This window comes from Strix aluco, chromosome 4 (genome assembly GCF_031877795.1).
Source record: "Strix aluco isolate bStrAlu1 chromosome 4, bStrAlu1.hap1, whole genome shotgun sequence".
Classification (NCBI taxonomy): Eukaryota; Metazoa; Chordata; class Aves; order Strigiformes; family Strigidae; genus Strix; species Strix aluco.
Genome location: NC_133934.1, coordinates 62,666,568 through 62,681,460, shown reverse-complemented (window position 1 = coordinate 62,681,460; position 14,893 = coordinate 62,666,568). Strand labels below are relative to the sequence as shown.

General features: G+C 43.7%; 1 protein-coding gene across 1 annotated transcript in view; it reads left to right on the top strand.

Annotated features, from left to right (window-relative positions):
• ADGRL3 (adhesion G protein-coupled receptor L3) overlaps window positions 1–14,893 on the top strand; it is a 514,763-nt gene that overhangs the window by 141,656 nt on the left and 358,214 nt on the right. The window lies entirely within an intron of this gene.

The window sequence follows — 14,893 nt, the reverse complement described above, 5'->3', positions numbered from 1 at the left end:
TTCTGTGGGAAAACCACAAAACAATTTGAATATAAATTATGGGGGGTTTTTTTGTTTGGTGTGGTTTTTTTTTTTCCCTTCTCCAAAGCAATTCCTGGAGGAAGGAGGTGGGGATTAGAGGGCTCTTTTTTCTTTGGGAGGTATGACCTGTTTCTGGCCAAGGAAATAGTTTGGGAAAAGGAGAGCATTGCTTCAATGGAGGTTTTGAAGCATTTTCAGAAAAGGTTCTTCAATATGTAAAAGATCTCTTAATATTCACAAAGGCCCTAGATCTATTTAAGTGTGCATCAATCTACTGCTGTTACTGAGCAAGAGTACGTGGAAACTGCTTTTAGGGGTTGGGTCCAGAGCTTGCAAGTGCTGGGTTGCAGTTTTTTCCCTTTTTGCATCAGCATCTAAGGAGAAGGCAAAGGCCTTCTCTTTTGGCTGTATATCATCTCAGTATGCGGTTTGGTGAGTTTGAGGTCCCCTGGTATTACAGAAGGAATACACAAACTTGACAGGTTTTGGGTTTGTTTTTTTTTTTTTTTTTTTCTGCTGATGTTGTAAGTTTTGCAGGCTATAAGGTTTGTGCTGGTTGTGGTGGGCTCCACCTAACCTGTGCAAATCCGAGACTACAAAATGTGTCTGGATCCAAGTTTGTTGATATACCTTGTAAACTCCGCAGGCGACACCTCCAGTGAAAATTAAAATACTCCGCAAGCTCTTTGTTTCAGGTTTTATTGAGCCGACAAACTGCTCTAGCAAAATGATATGTTTTATAATCTCCATGAGTTAGTTGTTCATTTCAGGGCTCATGAAATTTAAAAGCTAGGCAGGCCAGTCGGCAGTACTTGTAAAGCCCGTGAGTCTGTCTTTGCAGGTTGAGAGACTTGAAAATCCCCAACAGAGTGTGGATGTCCATTATAATCTTCATGGATCTACCATGAAAGGGTTGGAGGAGTTTGCAAAATTCTCTGGTAAACCAGAAGATCATATAACCACACATAGCATGCCATTTCTTTTGGTATTCTGTTAGGGTCTTAACGTGCTGAAATCCATCCTTCTTGGGCTCATAAGAACTACAAAGCCTGTGGTGAAGGCAAGTGGTGTTTATAATCCTGCTGTGAGGTTCCGTGGGCTTATGTCCACATGCAACTGCCACCATCTCTGCTCCACTTTGTTTGGTTTCCCTGGCAAAGTTTTAGTTATTCTCATCAATCTTTCCTCCTGTGGATTGGGTGACTTAAGCCTGGTCCTTGGTAAAATGTATGCATCTCTTTGAGCAGGTAGAGACCCTGCATGAATGGGGTGAAGGTGCATGTCTCTTCTTCTCTGTAAAACATGTTTGAATGTCACATGTAATCACAGACTGTGGCAGTAGTGTGTCCAGCCTTGTGGCATAGGCATGAGCAGAGGAGAGAGAAAAACGTGACTTAGTGTGGTCCACTAGAATTGAAGAAAGGCAGTAATGAAATATTTGCTTGCTTAGCCCTGTGGCAAACCCCTGATAAGAAGTTGAGAAGTTTGTCCTTTTTGGCACACATAGATGGGGGAGTTTGGGGGATGATTACATACCTGAATGCACAAATATCACGAGGTAAACTATCTTGTGATGCTTTCCTGAATTGTGCTTGTATTTAAGTCCCTAAGTGCTAGAGAACAGGCCTAAAATCCCTTGCTTTTCCCATTTAGGGCAATGACAAGGTAGAGTTGGTGCATGGAGGCGCTCTAGTCTATAGGCAGGTGCTATGTGGGACCCCAGGGCAGTGAGATCTAAGTATTTCCAAACCTGACTCTGTTTTGGTATATAGTGGTTGCTGTGTTCTTTCTGCCTGGATGAAATCTTTTGCCTGAGGCTTTCATTAGGATTAGCCAGCAAACACCACGTTTTGACTGTCGAGGACTGAATCTAGACTCTTGAGGTAGGATTCTTTCCCTAAAAGAGGCTCACTGACTCTAGCTTATGTGCATGCACAGGCACATGTGTACGTGCATACTTTCTAAATTCTAAATTGCTACCAGCTTTTGAACTTAAGGGGAGGACGGAAGGGCCAGGAAAACCAAAATAGAAGAGAAAAAAGCCCACCCTATCTTTCAAGTATCTCAGGATCTCTTAACAAAACCTGCATGCTTGCAGGGCTCATTTGGCATTAATGAAGCATTGACAAATATTTTTGCAGCTGGATTAGTGCTAGTGAAAATGGTTAGTTTTGGAAGGACCTATGTACAGAACTGTGTGTTGCTTAATTTCAGTTCCCCGGACTGCTCAAGTCTGCGAGAGCACGCAGAGGGCTGTGGCAAAATGGTTGTCCACTCCTAATGCTCTGGGCTAGGCATCCCCTGTAGGTGATGTTTGAAGATAATAGCATGTCTAGACCTCTGGTCTAACCTAGGATGGCTGTTTGAATGAAGAGATAATAGATGTTTAAAAGTAGCTTTTTGTTTCCCTTGATGCTATTGTGGCTGGAGTGTGTGGTGTTCTCAGTTAAATGAAAGGAGGAGAACATGCCCAGGAGTGTGTGAGAAGTCCAGGAGAGCAAGTAGCTTTTATTTTCCAGCATTGAGAACGGATGGTTAAACCCTGACCATCTTGCAGTAATCACAAAGGGTTTCACAACAGCAGAACCAGTGTCTTAGGTATCCTGGAAAGCAGTACTGGGGCAGCTTGCAATGACCCTTGTCATGGCTTGGTGCCCTTGAAGTCCATGCAGGTGTGTATGACGTGGCTGGAGGTGGGAGCGGGAAGTGAAGGGCATAATAATTCCTCCTGAATGCTGTTCAGCTGCTTTGTGTGCAACTGATAATTCAGCCTTGATGTAAATGACCACATTTACCCCTAAAAAATAATTTCTTAGTGAAAATAGCAAGCCAGGTACTTTTTCAGAATTTGTCCCTGTTGTATCTCTGGAGTGATACCACCTCATACCAGGTGGTAGTAGAGTGTTTATTTGTAGAAAGAGAGCAACCAGGTTGGGAAAGCAGGGCAGTTTGGCTCTGGCTCCATCTCTTAGATGCCCTGAATCTTTGTTTTCTGTACACTGTAATACATAGAGGGTTGTGGCTTCGAGTTAGCCCCTGTGCCCTGGAGCTGTGGTATGCCATGGACCATCTGCCTTAAAGGTATTTCCCGTTAAGGATATTGCCTGCCTTTATTTTAGGTTCTGTTCCCTTTAAACTCCTAAGAGGATTGCATAGATAGTGTTTCATGGAATAAATTTTTTGTTTCAATATACATTTATTTTGAGGGAATAATGTAAATGTATGCAAGTAGGATGCTATTGTGCAAGAGCCGTGATGTATTTATATAAAGTATTAGAATGTGGAGGGCTTGATTTATAACACTCAATAGTTAATAGCAATAAGTCATAAATAACAACATTAAGCGTACTGGGTGTTTGAGATCCCTGCTTCTTTGTGCGAGTCAGTGGATAGGAGGATGGCAGGTCTGTTTTTTCTGTATGTACCTTGTGGACTTTCATACACTGGTTTTACATCATTATGCCAATTCAGGGAGGCAAAAGCAAACAGTTTTAATTTTGGGATTTTGAAAACATGGGGAATAGGGGAATTTCTTTCCCTCCTTGTCTGTCCCTACATTCTTCTTCTTTGTTTCTGAAAGCAGCCCCGGTACGTGTGCCTGCAGAGTGCTGCACTGGAGCTCCAGCTCTGCAACACTGCTAACTGATGGCAGCAGTACACGTATGAGGTGAGGAGGTAGTTGGAATGGCCAGTAAGATAATTGCAAGTTGAAGAACTTTTTTTTTTTTTCCTTAAAGGGCAATTTATTATGCAAGTGTGTCTAGGTTTCTTGTGGCTGTAGGGTTTTGCAGTGAGATCCAATGAAAAACGTGGAAGGTAGCTGTAAGCTATGCATGGGAAGACTGATATTTATTTATTCACTTTAGATCTGAAGCTGTGCCTGCAAAATCAAAATGCGTCTGATCTCAAAAAAAATACCCACTGTTGCCAAAGCCAAGTAGGGAATGGGAGGGAAGACCCAGGGGCCCAGCAGAGAGGGACTGCTCGGGCGGTACCACTAGCTTTTCTCATACCCTGTTCCTGGGAACCATGGCCAGCCCTGATGTTGGCATCTGGGGAATGAAAGGCAAATGCATCTTTGAAGTGAATTTTGGGGACAGGAAAATAATACCACAAAGAAGACTTGGGAATTTCTGATTTCTGTAAAATGGAATTATTTGCTTCTGGTTCTGCTTCCTGTATTGAATTTAAGACCCAGTAAATAATGTGTAAATTATTGCCTCTGGAAGTAGAAAAGTGGTATTATAGCAGGAATAGTTAGTGATGAAAGACCGCTGGTGATTGGTAAGCCTTTGAACATTAGAGTAATGTGCACTATCTAAATAGATAGATGGTTTGCCTTGGTTAATTATTCCAAGGATGCACCAGTGACATACAATCAGGAGATGTCAGAAAAGAAAGCATCCATCCTTGAATGGCAAAGCATAATTGTTATAGACACGATTGATAGTGGCCAGTATTGGGCTCACACTAATGGTTGCTCAAACTGTTAGATTGCCTTTTTTTGTCATATCTCAGATTTGGTCTGACAGCAGCAAACATCTTCTATCAAAGTGTTACTTTCTTTTCATTTTTTTTCCCCCCTTCCTGTTCTTTTTTTAGTCATTTGGCAATAATTTACTACCTTGCTTAGCTTTTTAGTCAGTTGTCTCCCACTCCGGAAAGCCAGGTTTCTTAAGTGCTTCTATGATGCCAAGTTAATTGCCCGAAAATAAGTGCTTGAAGATGGATCAAGTATTGTCTCATCAGCATTCAGCATCCCTCCCAGAGCATGGGAGGGGGAAGGAAGGCCATGCCAGGAAGGTCTGAAGAAAAGATGGGGAACAAAGGAAAGCACAACTGTCCTGCAAATGGCCCTGGTTAGGGTGAGCCAGGAAAGCTCTCCTTGGATGTGACTGAATCCTTACTCGTAGGTTATCCTATGAAATCTCATCAGAGCTGCAGTGTTGACACAGGTGGAATTGATCTCTCTTCCCCAAAAATGAGAGGGGAGACTGCTTTTGGGCGGCCCTGGTCTTGATTCTTTCCTAAGGCAAGAGCTGAAGTACGTACCTACCTATTCAGGCAATACTTGTGTCACCACTGCTTCATTTTCTCTGCCTCTCTATAGAGCGAGGCGGAGGGAGTCAGTGTTCCTGACTTGTCATTATGGTGAGGATGATTTCTAGATAAATGAGCAGTCTCAGAGTTATGTCTAAAATGCGAAGATACACAAGAGCCATTGTACAGTTAGAAGTGGGGAGAACAGAGGGAAAATCATAGCTGGTGCCTGCAAGTCCACCTTGCCACTGGCATGTAATGCAGTCAGATGCAGCACAGGACTGGATATAACTCAGCACCTTTTCCTTCTTTTATTGCCACGGGTGATACGCAAAAAATGAACAAAAGACATAGCCACTGCAAAGAAACCATGCTTGTTTGTGGCAGGACAGGAAGGTTTTTATAGGGTAGAGCACCTAGCATCCTCCTTTAGGCTCGCAGGGGATTTTTGAAGGAGCTGTGGGGATAAGAAGCAAAGACAAATGCCCAACCAACATCGGTAACAGAGACTTTGTACAGTGACCACAGTGCAAGTTGAGTCCTGCTGAAACCTGTGCTTCAGTGTTGGGAAGGTGCCAGCAGCTCCTTGTGAGAACATGACACTGTTTGGGGTACCCAGCTGTCCAGCCCTGCTTATCACCTCAAGTTGTGCTCCCCAGATCTGGGGAGAGGAAGGGGCCTATCATCCCCTCCAGACTTGCCAGCACCACTGGGGCTTTGCTTTATCTTCCTTTGCTGAAGGAAGGAATCCCAGGCTGCGGTCTGGGATTTAAGAAATCCTCTACTATTTCAGGGCTGAAGGGTATTGGCAGTGCTCTTGATCCTTCCTGCCCCATTCTTCCTCTGATTGCTTACGCTCAGGTGCTTTGGACTCTGCATCCCGAGGGATTTCTTGCAGTCCTCTCTTTCTGGGAGCCACTGGGTAGATATATGTCTCTGACAGCCCCCTTACCTGACCTCAGTGAGTTTCGACACCTTTTCTGCTTGCCTTTAATCTGGGAGAGCCTTCCTGCTCTGGAGAAGGAGCAGGCTTTTATTCTGGCTCATGCATTGTCAGCAGATTTGTTAACTAAGCTTTATATGTAAAACCTTTAATAAATGCAATGTCAGCACTTTAGAGAACCTGCCTGACTTTCACGTCCCACTGGCAGGGCCTGCAGTCAGAAATACTGTTCTTGCACTAGCAAATTTGATATAGGCGTGTGAATATCTGTGTAGCCTGTATTAGTCACTTTGGAGAGCATACATATTATTTTAAAACCTATTCTACCTTTCAGCCCACATCTTGAGATCAGAAACATTGCAGTCCTTTACTTGATTAGGCAGCACTGAAAGTAAATAATTATAGTTGAAAAGCACTCTGAAAATATTAAATATTGCTTTAATAAGTGCTCTCCATCTACATTTGTGCCTTTTGTCAGATGTGCAGCCCTCGATTAACCTGTCAGCCTTTCTTTACCGTTCATCTGTGAATGTTATGCCATTTATCGCCTGCATTTTTGAAGGACCTGTCACTGCTGTCTCTGTGCAGCTCTTCCATATGTCATTTGCCAAACAGGTTGGGGATGGCAATAACCAGAAAGGAGTGTAATGAGCCAGAGAGAGCCCAGCACGCCTAGTGCATATATTCAACGGCATGCTAGGTGATAAATTTGCACGTATACCTTTGTTGGTGCTCACACAGTAATGTCAATTCAATAACATCCCTTCAGGACAGTAAGATGGATTTTACATTTATAATGAATGAGATAATTTGATTATTGTTGCTAGCAGCAAAGAGGTTTAGAGATAGTCCAGTTCTCAGCCCTGTGAGAAGCAGAAATGATGAAAGAAACATTGCGGCATTCCTCAGCACACATTTGATCCATCAATCACCCAGACAAAGTGTGCACTCCTAAACCATTAAAGTGTGACATCTTCTCCTCAGACTTTTGAGTTTACTGACTTTAAAGCAGCAAGTCAATTAGTAAGCCAAACCTAGGCTGGAAGGAGAAGAAAAAACACTATTAAAATACTAACTTGACATGCTTAGGTTTGTTTGATAGGCTAACAGACTGCTAATATTTAATTTAAAAAACCTGGATGCTGTCCAAAGCAAACTTATGAATAGCATAAGTCATATTAAAGCAAACTTTCATTAAGCAACAGCTTTCTCGTAATTAGTTTCAGCAGAAGGATATGGTTTCAGAGAAACTATGGCATTTCTTTATTTCGGTAACAGAGCTTTCTGCTAAAGGTTATTTCCAGAGGGTTACTCATCGCGTGGTGTGATGAAATAAATGGGGGACTGATAAATCTGGAAGAAAAATCTAGACCAGGAGTCCAGCTCCTGTTCTCTTCCCAACAGTCCCTTGGACATGAGCATTGCAATAAAATTCAACCTCTATGTGCAGTCACGGGGGGATACTTCAGGGGTGATATGTGTTGGTCACAGTTCTCTGTTGGAAATGCCACTCTTAGTTACTGGCTGAATGACTGGGCAGGAAGAAAAGTGCAAGCAAATACAGTGTAGAGTGGTTCTGAAATGAAATTGTCTGTTTAAATGACAGACCAAGGTAGTCGAATGGCTGTATTGGAAATAGCTGCTTAAAGATTTGACTGCCACACGAGATGCTTGCAGCCCTCATGTGTTTGCACCCCACTGAGTTGTCACAGTGGCATGTGCTGTGGCCAGCAGTGGATTGTACATGTCCCTGGGGCCGGCTGTACTGGAAGTCATAAAGCTTTGTTATCAGAGGCTTTGGCCTGGTGTAGTATTTATGCTTTTGCCTTTCCTTTCATAAGCTGCATGAAGTTACCTGCTGATGTGGGGAGGAACATACACAGAAATATCCAAAGGGAGTTAAAAGCCCAAATTCTCTTGTCCAAACTGTCCTCAGTTAATAGAATTATAAACACACGCATCCAAAAATACAAAATGTATGCCAAAATAATTAGACACGATGATGTGTAATTAGTGACTTTTTTCTTTTATTACAATTATTTTTGTGCACTTTCCCAGTAGTTCCAGCATTTGACCTAGTAAGGTCTCAGAATGATGAGGAGCAAGGGAGGTTTTATTACTCTTCAGCATGTGTTTATTTTCAGTGTCCATGCCATAGAAGCCATAATATGCATGTGTGACAAGTGTTTGTATTTACTGGGTGAGAGGAATGCATTGTGGGAGATAAAGGGGTCAGTGGGTGGTGTCGGCAAGAAGCATTGGATGTGGCCCTTGTCACGAGTCCTACAGCTGTTCCTCAGGCATGGGAGTTCATGTTCTTGACGGCTTCCCCTCCCCAAGGTCTTCAGATTGGCTCTTAATTGGCAATCTCATTAGCAGGCTTGCTAACAGGAGGGAGAACAAGCCAAATTTGTATTCTGTCAGCACTTGCTGTGAGGAGTCAGTAATCAAATAGCTTTTTTGCAGTGTCTTCTTCGATGTCTACTTCTGATGGCTCAGGTTTGTAGGCCTGCTATAAACCCCAATAAATATAACAACCATTAATAACTGATTGACCAAAGGGATTTATGTAATCACGGGATTACAGATGCTAATTCCTTTCTCCAGTCATGTTTCTGCATTTTATTGATCGGGGAGCTGGCTGTAAAACTGATTTAAACTAATGGCGTGACAATGCAAGGGTGGGTTTAGTGCCACTTGGATGCCAAAAGACTGCTTGGGTTGAGTGATGCTTGGGCTGGTTTCACAAATACTTGATGAAGGGGTGGGAAATCTGTGTCCTGAGGAAGGCTCCTCCAGGAGTTGCAGACAATCTGGCCTAGTAGTCACCTCAGAGAAGGTGGCTATGCCAGGCTGGAGTAAGCCTACCTCCTTGCAGTCTTTGCATCTGTGAGAGATGTGCTCTGTTGTAGATACCCTTTTTTCTTTGAATGTTGATGTTCAGGACCCTGTTTTGTCTCATAAGGCAGTTAAGCTGTTTGGACTTGCTGGTTCCAAATGGGATTTAAATGTTTTTTTGATCTGGGAGATGGGTCCAGGGAAAAGGAAGAAGTGTCACCCTTCTAGAAGGGAGATTGGCTGGGAGGGCTGGAGCTGCTAGGGACTGTAATTGAAGGTCATAGAGGAGGACTGGGGCTGAGTCCTCACAGCCTGCCTAAACCTTGGGCTGGCTTGGCATGAGTGGTCTGTCACGTACGGGGCTGTGAGACATCACTTGCAGCAAAGGGGCCACCCAGTCACGACTGTCCCTGATCCTAAGCTTCTCTGTTTTCACCAGAAAACTGAATTTATTTTTTCTGAGGTATTAGTGAAATGAATGCCAGTGGCAGGGAAGTTTGGTTTGCTGAGCATGGGATGGATGTTCCTGCATTAGTAAGGTGGAATTACTCCACGTTGTAGAGGTGCTATGAATAAGGATCTGTGAGGCACTGTAAGGTAATGCTTTCTGGCTTGTTGCTATCTGCTAAAGACGTGCAACTCCAGGTAAAGTGATGAGATCTGGACCGATCAAAATGTATGTCTGCTCATCAGTGCTTTAAGCAGGCTGTGGAAAGTGACTCTAATGAACCATCTTTTTTCCATCTTAAAGTAAATGAAATTAAACTGAAAAAAATGCTGAATAGAAAGCATCAGATGGCAGTGGTCCACAGTCAGTGTTTGTAATGTGAAAAGTGCTCTCAATTCCCAAGGCAGAGGATGCAGGTGGTGCCACGTGTGCAATGCCTTTGAATGCTGAATGCTCCAGCTACATCTGAAAGGTATCAAACCCATAATCTGAGCAGTGGTGAGCGCCTATCAGCTCTGTCAGGCAAAATCCTCTGTGAAAAGTGGCTGCTGGTAGAAAAACAGACAATACACAGAGATGAAATGCTTTTCATCTGTGTTTCTGAACTGGATGTTTTTTCCCCAAGCTTAATTTTTTCGAGGTTTTTTTGTGAGTTGTTTGTGTTTTTTGTTGGGTTTTTTTGTTTTCAGAAAAACAGCACTGACAGCCACATAGTTACTGTGGTTATGAAGAAAGCCCAAATAAAAAGTAGAAGTGAGCTTGCTGGGTTGATGCTCTTGCTTTCTTGTGCTGTGGTGCACAGAGCAGAGCTTTTTGTAGAAGCTGTGGATGCCATTTTCTGCTGTGTCCTCCCATCTGACAGCAGAAGCAATTCCCAAGGGCATCGGAAGCCTTTGCTATCCAACTCTGGGAGCCAATAGCCTTGTTGTACTATTTTGCTAGGCTTCCAGAAGTTAGGCCTTCCTAAGAGCAAGGGTTTCTGGACAAGTTATTCCCATTTCTGCTCCCACCCTGTTGCTGGCCACATCGTGTCATCTCTGCTGGGGCTCAGTGCACGGGCGGGCACAGCTGAGGGGGAGCTGCCCTTCCCCAGAGGGAAGCTCACTTTGTTCCTTAGCAGCTCTGCGTCTTATTGCCCTCCTGAGGCTTAGTTGGTATAAAAAGTAATATCCCAACTCTGTGTGTCTGTTAATTATCATCTTCTTTTTTTAATTTACCAGCAGATCAGAACTGAGTGTTACGACTTAAATGTTGTATCTGGGCTCTCTTTCAGGGGACAGCATGAATGAGCAGCAGACGCTGGATTAATGCCTTGTCCTAATCTCCTTTTATTTGCAAATATCCAGTTCCTTGCAGATGGCTCTGAACAACAGAAAGCATACACGGCCTGCCTCTGGGGAAAATTAGGTTGTTTGTAGCCACTGCTGTCTGTGTTATAATCCCCGCTGGCAATTTCTTCTTTTGTTACCAGAGCAAGGGTTCAGTGGCACTTTGAAGGCACAGCATGGCAAGGTGGTATTGGAAGCAAGCACTCCTTTGGGCTCTGAAGCAGGATGGTGGAAAGAGAATGAAGAGGACTTTATCTCTTTAGAGAGCAGGAGGTTGTGCTTTTTCTTCCCATCATCCTTTCACCAGTTCCATGACAAGGGGATCAGGACAACCAGCTCATGTCCGCATCTCTCCTTGTAGCATGAGATGCCTTCCCGTGGCAATGGACTGACTCTGGACCTAATTTCAAGCCAAACTGTCAGTTCTCCTCGACTGCTGTCCCCAAGTTTAGCTGATGTATGTCAAGGCAGTGCTTATTCGTGACTGTATCTTCAACTTGTCAGAGCATGATATGAGAAATCAAATTTGATGTGATGAATTAAGGGCAGGGCTGGGCAATAACTACTCTTGTGAAAGGTGGGGGGGAAAGCTGCTTATCAGGAGATGGTTAATCATGAAAATCAAATGATCAGATTAATCTTTGTGGCCTGGCTGTGTCTCAAAGACTGCCAACAGAAAAATGCAAGAAGCTTCCAATAAAGAATAGGTGTTGCAGCCTGAAGTACTGGGTGGTACTGTTAAAATTTGTCACCACTAGCTATGCAGCAAGACGATCTTACTGTAGGTGTCAATGTCACATTGTTAGCCCAAAGCGAAATGCTTCTTTTGACTCACTGTGTAAGAAGACAGGAAATTGCAGAAGATAATTAGCTACCGACCATATATCACTAGGATACCCAAGCCAGCTTTCTGGATACTGCCTAGGTAATCTAGGAGACAGCCTGTTTTTTCTTTTTATGCGGGGAATTTCTGGGCTCTAAAGGACATCTCCTTTCTTCTTATGCCTTTGGTGGCACTGCTGCCTATGAGGCTGGGGTGCCAGTTCTGCCTGCAAGCCAGTCCCAGGGGCACTGCAGTTTTTAGACCATGGAGCACATGAAGGTGAGGCCTGAGCAGAAAACTGCAGTGGCTGCAGACAGTTGAGGAGAGGATCTGATGTCTTTGCCTTTGATGTTAGCGAAGTCCATCAGACCTTTGCTTTGTGGCTGCATGCCTGTTAGGGCTGGTAGCTTTACTAAAAATAATTGAAAGTTAGGCTTCTCTATTGCTTGAACACCTTTAAAGGTGGGATTAGTTAAGTAAATTGTTCCTATGGCAGTTTAAATCATATTGAAAGTCTGTGAAGATAAACATTCTAGTACTGTAAATTGTAATTATAATTGCAGCATGAGAGCTGCTTTTGATCAAGTCTGTCATGGCAGCAATAGCAGCGAAGCTGTGGAAGGACAAGGCTCCCTTGTCACTCTTTCTGGCACTTGAGTCAGGTTGATTAAACATACTGCAGGTATGTTGACATGTGTTAGTTGCACCTTTGACAGAAATATGAATGTGCCTTGAGGTTCCTGCATTTTTGGAAGCATGTGGTTTATCTTATTTAAAGCCTAGAAATTGAAACAAGTTGTGTGCATCTTTTTTCCCCTTTACAAGCTGACAAGATCAGTCCAATATATGGGCTCTATCCTAAATCCTCTGCCATCAGTGGATGTTCCACCAGGTATGGGCACTGACGGGATGGAGCCTGACTCTGGAAAGGAAATGCCTGTCTTCTAAAGCAGTGCTTTCAATGTAGCCTTTGTTCCGTTTTCCCCTTTTCTCCTTTGTTAGAAACTTTTGTTCTGTAATTGTATTGAAATTTGCAAATGTTTTTTGGGTGCAATCTGTAGGAAAGAAGCTCAGCCAGATGTGTTCTCATCCACATGTACCCCTCTAGCTGGTCTGAGTCATCTGAGTGCCTAGTGTATGTTGTTGTCTATGCTGGGCCCTCTGAATTTTAGGGCAGGAAGGCTGTTTTGTTAAATAAAAAATTAAATTAAATTTGCTGTTTCCAGATGGCAATTAAGAGATGTCCAGGGTTTGTGCCATGACATCTTGTTCTGTTGTAACTGCTTTCTCATGCTGTTGCTTTCTGATCCTCTCATCTTTTCGTGGAAGACTGCTGCAGGTGGCTCTGCCCAGGTGTAGCATCATAGGCAGCTGACTTGAGGATCCTCTTGAAAGAAAGGTGGATTTTTTCAGTGTTGAACAGACTATACTTATCTCAACTTCACTTAACCTACTTTTTAAAATACTGTGTTCCTGTCCCTTTCCTGACACGTCTCCAGAGCTTACTCTGTGTCTCTGAATTCAGGATGTTAAAGGAGCCTTTGCAGGTGAATGTCTTCCTTGGAAGGAGATTTGGTTTTGGTGTGTGTGGTTTTTTTTTTTTTTTGGTTATGGGACATTTTGTAGATTTGTGCAGTGCAGGTTGAATCCCCAGCTATTTTGCTATTAGCTCCTGCTGGTTTTGAGTGTTGAGACAGATCTATCCCTGGGTAGCAAGAATATTGCAAACCATGTCGCATGTTGTCCGAGCACGTGAAAAAAAATTGAGTTTTGGAAGACTGCATGAGCTCCTGCTGCAGGATGGGGTCCAGTCCCTTACCGAGGTCCAGCTGATGGCCTGCAAGTGGATTTTGGGTGGTTTGGGGAGCAGAGGAGGCCTACTTTGTCCCCAAGCTAGCTATGGTGATGGCAGAGTGGGGATTGTCCCATGGGCCTTGTCCCTAGATGAGCAGTGGCAATTTGCTGCAGGGCCAGCCATGATTCTGCAGCCGTGTGAGCATCATTGCTTGAGTGGCTGTTGTATTTGTTGCTGTCTGTGGGACCGTCTGGAAGGGATTGCTGCGGGCCAACCCTTGCCACTTTGGTGTAGTCTCAGCTCTGCCTGTCTTAGGACTTTTTTGGCATTCCTGCTGAGGGGTGCACACTCGTACTGACCAATACTTAGGAAAAGTGCCTTGGCACTGGTAGGGGTTTTTTTGGGTTTGGTTTTTTTTTTGAGCAAACTTCCAGTGTCTAATAATACCAAGGCTGATAAATCTGTAGTTTGGTACAACAGATCAAGGCAGTGCTGCCTGCTCTAAGAATAATGCTGTCTCCGAAGCACATGGAGTAGGATTAAACGGTTTTCCAGCAACTTGCTGCCATCTGTGCAAACCATTTCCTAAAATAATCTGGTAAATGCCTGTGGGAAGAGCCGCAAGTCTGGTTGTGTTTGCAAACCAGTACGTTAGTCATTGGTCCTGTCTGCAAGGTTAGATATCGGCAGCCTAGGTGGAAAGACAGCGATAGGAGTATGGCAGGTACAGAGTGGGTGCATGGGGTAATGCTGACTCTTTGGAGGTGGTGGGGAAGGAGAGGCAGCGAGTACCAGAGAATTGGGAGGTTTTGAATCCTTGCTCAGCAGAGATGCCTCCCATAGTATCAGTGTTACTAAGCAGAGATTGGCCATCTACGAGCAGTGCAGCAGCGGTGGTGTTATTATTAAATGATCTCTGTAGAGATGAGAGGCTGTTATTTCTACAAATTCACTTTGAGCGAGATCCTGCGGTCTCTGCTTGCATTCAGCAGCTTGGTTTTCTGAATCCCATGGGTTTTGGTGAGAGCTTTTGTGTGCTAAACCCTGCTCAGCTTGAATATTGGTGGAATAATCTGGTTTTATTACCCCAAGTGTTATATTAAAACTCTGTAATTAAAAGGGGGAGAGGGATCTTCAAAGCATTCTCCTTTTCATACTGCTGTCTTGTTCAAGAAATGTATCTTTCGAGAGAAGCCTTCACACTGAAGTGTGCATCTCTGCAGAAGGAAAAACAAATACTGACTCTGACATAAGCTCCATTCTTCCTTGAGGCCTGTGAGATAGCAGCATAAAATGTGACATTTAACATCAGCCTTTTCTAAAGGCTTCTGGATAATTGTGAAAGATCCCTTTGTTCAGACCAGTCACTTTTCACAGCTCTTCTGCACAAACTCTGGAGGGGAGGATGAAGAGCAAGGAACCCTCCCCTCTGGTCTGGGAAACACTGTATTAAGAAGTCTGGTTTTAGCATTTGTCTTACCTATAAATTGATAAGGTTTCAGCTGTCTTGCTTGTTTTGTGTCCTTTTTGCTAGAAACTGGTGAGTTCATGACTATGAATTCAAATTTGCTATACTGATGCTTGCCATACTTGAAATGAGTTGGGACTGTGAAGACCCCAGTCCTGCAAAATGGTCTGTTATTCTGATGACCTCTCT